Raw genomic sequence first — 6333 nt, 5'->3', positions numbered from 1 at the left:
CTTTAAGGACTTTTCCTAACCATGCAAAGTTTGGATTTTTCCACTTGTTTTTGGCTTGAAAAACCATAGCATTGAACAAGTTTAGAATAATATATTTTTAATGTTGAAGTTTGATTTTGTTTCAAAGGGGATGATTTTTTTATCAAATGAACCTTTAAAGTGTTTAATGATAAGTCGAAGGATAAAAATTTCCTTAGCATTAGGTCTAAATCATGGCCTATATGTGTTTAGGAAAAGTTTACTTTCTAACTTTGAAATCCAAAATGTTTATGGATGAGTTTTGTGAAAAAATGTTATTTTAAAATATTATGAGTTAAAAGTTTGATTAGTAAATGATATTCTTTGACTTCCAAGTTCAAGTAATGATTTGGGGAAAAAGATGACTTATAAAAGTCTCGACTTTATAAACTTAAAGTGTTATGAAGTAATGGATGGTTGATTTATTATAAGATAAACATTAATAAGGTAAGCTTACTTTAAAGTGGTAAGTGTAACTTAAGAAATGTTGATTTTAAATGTTGTTTTAAGTATGAGATCAACACTATCAAGAATATGTTGAAATGACCATGGAAACATATTATGAAAAATATGGAATCTACTTAAGATGACTTACTTTAAAGTGGTAAGATCAACTTGGGAGATATTGATTTAAAAGTGTGGACTTGGATTAAGAAACTTACCTTAAAATGGTGAAGTATGGCTTAAAAAGTCTCCATGAAAATATAAATATATGAGGTGATAAAAGTGTAAACTTTATTAAAAACTTACCTTAGAAAATGTTGGAAATCGGGAACAAGACTGTCGAGGAAACAAGATGGTTCAAAAATATGAATCTTGGACCGGATGGATGAAATTCGTTGAATTCATAAATGGATTAAAGTGTTTAACAATGTTTTTACTTTAGGGTGATCATATAAAGTTTATTCACAAATTACCAAATTGCTTTTGTGTGTTTAGTTTCGAAGCTTTCGAAGTTGGATGTTTAACCCACTCCCTCGTAAAGGAAATCAAGCACGTGAAAACCTAAGGTGGGGGAGAATACATTGTGACATAGTAGTGTCTGATTATGACACCCGAATCTCCTAAATTATCTCAAAAGTTTGGAGTTATAATTATATAATAAGAAAACCCGTACTTAATCAAATATTTGTGTGCATAGATTTTGTACGAATACTTTCTTAAGTTGTATGGTTAGAATAGCTTAAAATATCAATTATTGTGGTAGTTATCCATGAAGGAGCCCCACTTGAGAAACTAAAATGCATAAGGATCAAAAACAACAGAGAGTTTCAATCTAGTAGCCCAAAAGGGCGAGAAAAACGGTCATGGTAACTAGACCACCTCGCCCGGGTGTGCCAGCCTCGCCTGGGCGAGGGAGAAGCAGCAGATGAGGCCCTAATTTGGCGCCTAGGCAATAAACCCCTCACCTGTGTGAGCCAGCCTCGCTTGGGTGAGCCAGCCTCACTTGGGCGAGCGTTTCTCGCCTGAGCGAGGGCCAGACAACCAATTGGGCTTCTTCTGGGTGTTTTTGGCGCCCGAGTGACCGTACCTCGCATGGGCGAGGACTAGACAAGTATTTCAACCAATTTTTGATGGATTTGTCGCTTGAGCGACAGTCCCTCGCTTGGGCGAGAATCAGGAAGAGAATATAGTCTGTTTTGATGAGTTTGTCGCTTGAGCGAGAGACATTCAATATTTTTTACTATTTCTGATTGTTTGATTGCTTAGTCAATATCCCTAGCTTGGGTGTGAATTGTATTTACACTTGGGAAAGACCGCGACATAGATGATTGACTCTGATGCCCAAAATCGACAAACTTTTACAAGTACCTTTGTTCTTGCGCCTATTTAGGGCAAGGTTTTTGACTGTGATGTCGTGATTAGGGAAATGCCCAAAAAGGATTACATGATACTATGTAGTGAGGTCGTATGACTGTAAGAGGCTTGGCCATGTGGTCGTCCAGGATATTCAGTGATGGTTCGTAGTGGTAAGGAGGTTAGTCCCCTATTACGTGATGACGTAAGATCGGGTCCCACATGAAGCATTCATTTGGGAGATATCTTAGGTTGGGCCGATCATATAAATTAATGATTAAAAGATTTAATCGGCTAACCTCGGTTAGTGTGTATACTCATTATGGATAATGAAGTAGTGAAGAGGAAATTTACGGGAGACGAACGAGCCCCGAGATGTTGAGAGGAACAGCGATGACGGTGATTCGTCAGCAAAGTCTTGAGGCTGAGTCTAGGTGATATGAGTCCCTTGTATTCTTGGATGAGGTATTCTGTTGGATCGAACAGTTCTCACAACACAAACTAGACGATCTCTGACAACCCCTCTTTGTAATCAGGATCGATGAAAGGGATGCCCAAAAAGTGTTTGATACAAGACCGTCCTGAAATTGACAGCTCTTTGGAACAAGTTGATCATACATCCTTGCGAGGAATAGTTTGGTGCATTAAATCAGCTTGTTATGGGACCTGTACTCTCGGTTATTTCCAAATAGTTTATTGTGAGGATATTGGTGTAAGGATGGATGAAAGAAACATAGCATTCATACATTGAGCTCTTGGATATTAATCCCCATGGTTTGAGTTATAACGTCATTCATCATATGCATTTATGTATGTGATATATTATGTATGTTATGGATATTTGTCTAGATGTAATATTCTGTGTAATTCCATGTCGTCAATGAGTAATATTCATGAGATGTCTTGCTCCCTTTTCTTTCTGTTTGTCTTCTATTCGCGTTTTGTTCAGAGGGATCTTTCTGCCAAGATTCAGAGTTACCGCTTCTCGATGCCCTTGTGCCTTAGAGTTAGAGATGGTATATGATGGATCTTCCATGCGCTTTTCATACCATCACGACGAGCTAGAGGTTTCCTTTACCTTGCCTGGTCGGAGGCTGGCACCTATTGTGTTGTCTACTCAGTTTGTCATCCCTCAGGGACCAGATGTTATAGGGCCTTCCAAGAGGCGACATACCTGAAACAACGTGATCAGTTCCCCATTATGGAGGAGCACCGCTTGGCGGACGATGTCATACCTCTAGGCGTATGCAAGGGTGGTGACTCTGTCGCAACATTCATTTTATGATCCAGAGGAGGAGATGGCGGTGGAGGAAGAGGAGCCAGCAACTGAAGAAGATGATTGCGTGGAGTTGAAAAACATCAAGGACTCCATTGAGGTTGTCAACCTCTCCTTCGACTATGAGATGGAGGAGGACCCAAGCGAGTGTTCCAGCACACCTGTAGACGTTGGGGCTAGCCGCTAGGAGCTATTTCCATTTCAATATGGCTTTTTATTAGGGTATGTGTGTGGGGTATTTATTTTGTGAGTAGTTTTATTTGAGCGACGATTAGGATTTTGTCTTGTATTTCGTAACAACATTTCATGATATTCTAATGAAGTATTGTTCGAAGTTATATCGAGTTATTTTTTGTTACCATTAGGTAATAGTTTTTATTTTCCGCATTGTATGTTACTTAAAGCGATGTTCTGAAAATGAAACAAATATAAAGAAATAAATTTTATATGGCTTCATTATTCAAAATATAATTTTTTTTACCCATTTTGTGCAATTTTCGGGGCCTTACAATCTTCCTACCTCTTGTTATATTCAAGAACTCGAAAAAGGGCTCGTGAATTTAGAAAATCATTATTTTGAAATCATGAAATCTTGTTGTTCATGGAGCTGTTTTAGTATTTAAAAATATGCATGTTGTTAATTTTGATGAAAGAGGATGATTATGAAATCAAATGATGTTTTGATTTAAAATGTCATTTTGAGTATGCGATCAACCCTTGTAAAGAAGGTGTTGAAATGACCATGAACACGATATAAATCGTGAATGAGACTTTCGAGGATAAATGATGGTTCAAGAATATGAATCTTGGACCGGGTGGATGAAAGACTCAGATGTTCTTAAAATAGACTAACATCATGTATTTACCTTAAAGTTAGAAGGTAAAAGATTTAACTCGCAAATCACTTATTGGTTTTTGTGTTTAGTTTCAGACGTTCGAAGTTGGACAACCTACCCATTCACTTAAAGGAGATCAACAATTCTACAACCCAAGGTGAGGGAGAATAAATCGTGACATAGTGCTGTTGTACACGGACTATCATATGAAAGACTTTCTCATCAACATAACGTTTTTACCTTGGCTATCACTTCTCACTCAAAACCCGAGTCATATGAAGAGGCCATTAAGCATCAACACTGGATTGATGTTGTACACAGTGAACTAGAAGCCCTTAAGAAAAAAACTTGGATTTTTAAAGTCAAACAACATGTTGATGTCACTATAGAGTTACACTCAAACTGCAGGAATTAATTACATTGAGACATTTAGCCCTATTATAAAGTTCACCACAATCAGAACTATCTTAGCTTTAGCTTCCATAAATGGTTGGCATTTGCATCAATTGGATGTTAATATTGTCTTCTTACATGATGACTTAATTGAGAAGGTTTATATGAAACCTCTTCCAGGCCTTAACATTCCTAACAAGTCCCTTGTATGCAAATTAGAAAAATCTCTCTATGGCCTAAAACAAGTTAGCAGACAATGAAATGCTAAGCTTACCATTGTTCTCATTAAGTCAGGTTATGATCAATCCACGACAGATTACTCCTTATTTACTAAAATTATTGCTAATAGTTACACAGTTATTCTTGTATATGTGGATGATCTTATCATTGCACGTGATGATCCTAATGAAATTCAAACTATTAAAGACTTCCATGATAATATATTCAGTATTAAGGATCTTGGAAGTTTGAAATACTTCCTTAGTATGGAAGTTGCTAGGAATAGAAATGGAATTAATCTTTGCCAAAGAAAGTATACTCTTGACTTGCTTTAAGATGTTGGTCTCTTGGCTGTCAAACCCAAGGCTAACCCTATGGACAACAATGCTAAACTTCACAACAAATATGGTGATCTTTACTCTGATGTAACATCATATAGAAGAATGATGGGAAACTGATTTACCGTACTCACACAAGGTCAGTTGTCTCCTATTTTGTTGGTCATTTGAGTCAATTCTTGGCTACTCCAACTATGGAACACATTAAGGTTGCTTTAAGAGTTCTTAGTAATATTAAAGCAGCCCTGAGGAAAGGTCTTTTCTTCCCTTCAGAGAACACTATCACCTTAAAGGGATTTAGTGATTTTGATTGGGCTGCTTGCCTTGATACAAGGAGATCTGTTATAGAATTTTTCTTTTTTTCTTGGAGATTCTTTAATCTCATGGAAGAGTAAGAGACAAAAAATTGTCTCAAGATCTTCTGTTGAGGCAGAATATAGAGATTTGGCTCTAAGTGGTTGTGAAGCTCAATGGCTCATATACCATTTTGATGACGTGCATCTTGATCATGATGGACCACTTGTCTTATATTGTGACAATCAATCAGCCTTACACATGGCTGTCAATCCTGTTTTTTATGAAAGGACAAAACACTTTGAAATAGATTGTCACTTTATAAGAGAAAAGGTTCTGAAAGGAATTGTTCATCTTATGCCAATTGTTAGCAATATGCAAGTGGCTGACATTTTAATTAGAGCTCAACCCCCTGGAATATTTTCCAATAATATGTGCAAGCTTGGATTATGTAATATACATATTCTAACTTGTGGGGGTGTTAAATTTACTATATTCTCATGCTATGACTGCTTCTGCACATTGCGTGGTCAAATGCAAACATGATTGCAGTGCTAGATGTTGTAGTGAAGGCAAGATCTTAATGCATGATGGAATTACTCATCGGGACTTCAGTGTAAGAGCTCAATCAATGAATACATGATCCTCAATAAGCAACCAGTCGATAACATTGAATCAAGGCATGAGCCATTTTCCGTCTTTTGCTTTCACTTATCTCGGTCAAGGTAATGTTATTAAGGGGCAAGACATATTCACTTTCATTCTTAGACAATTCCATCACAGGTCCACTCTCATGGGAAGAATTAGTCTAGATAAGATAGCCAGGATTTTCAGTTTAGTCAAAAGAGTATTCAGTTTGGTAGATCGATTAGATTATTAGGTCTTTGTGTAGTTTTTGTGGTTCTAGTTGGAATCTTTCTATTTTTATTAAGGCAGTTAGAGTTTGTTAGTTTAATCTATTAGGTTTTGTTATAAATAATTTTAGGTCTATTCTTTGTAATCAATTCATTGTAATTCTTCAGTATTGACATCAATAAAAGAATAAAGGTATTTTTCATCTTCTTGCTATCCTCATTCTCGTCGTCATCCTATCCTCATCCTCTTGCTCATCCCCATCCTCATTCTCATCCTTATCCTATCCTCATCCTAATCCTACCCTCTT

The sequence above is a fragment of the Lupinus angustifolius genome, chromosome LG05 (assembly GCF_001865875.1).
Source record: "Lupinus angustifolius cultivar Tanjil chromosome LG05, LupAngTanjil_v1.0, whole genome shotgun sequence".
Classification (NCBI taxonomy): Eukaryota; Viridiplantae; Streptophyta; class Magnoliopsida; order Fabales; family Fabaceae; genus Lupinus; species Lupinus angustifolius.
The sequence above is the reverse complement of the archived record's forward strand: the minus strand, read 5'-3'. Positions refer to the sequence as shown.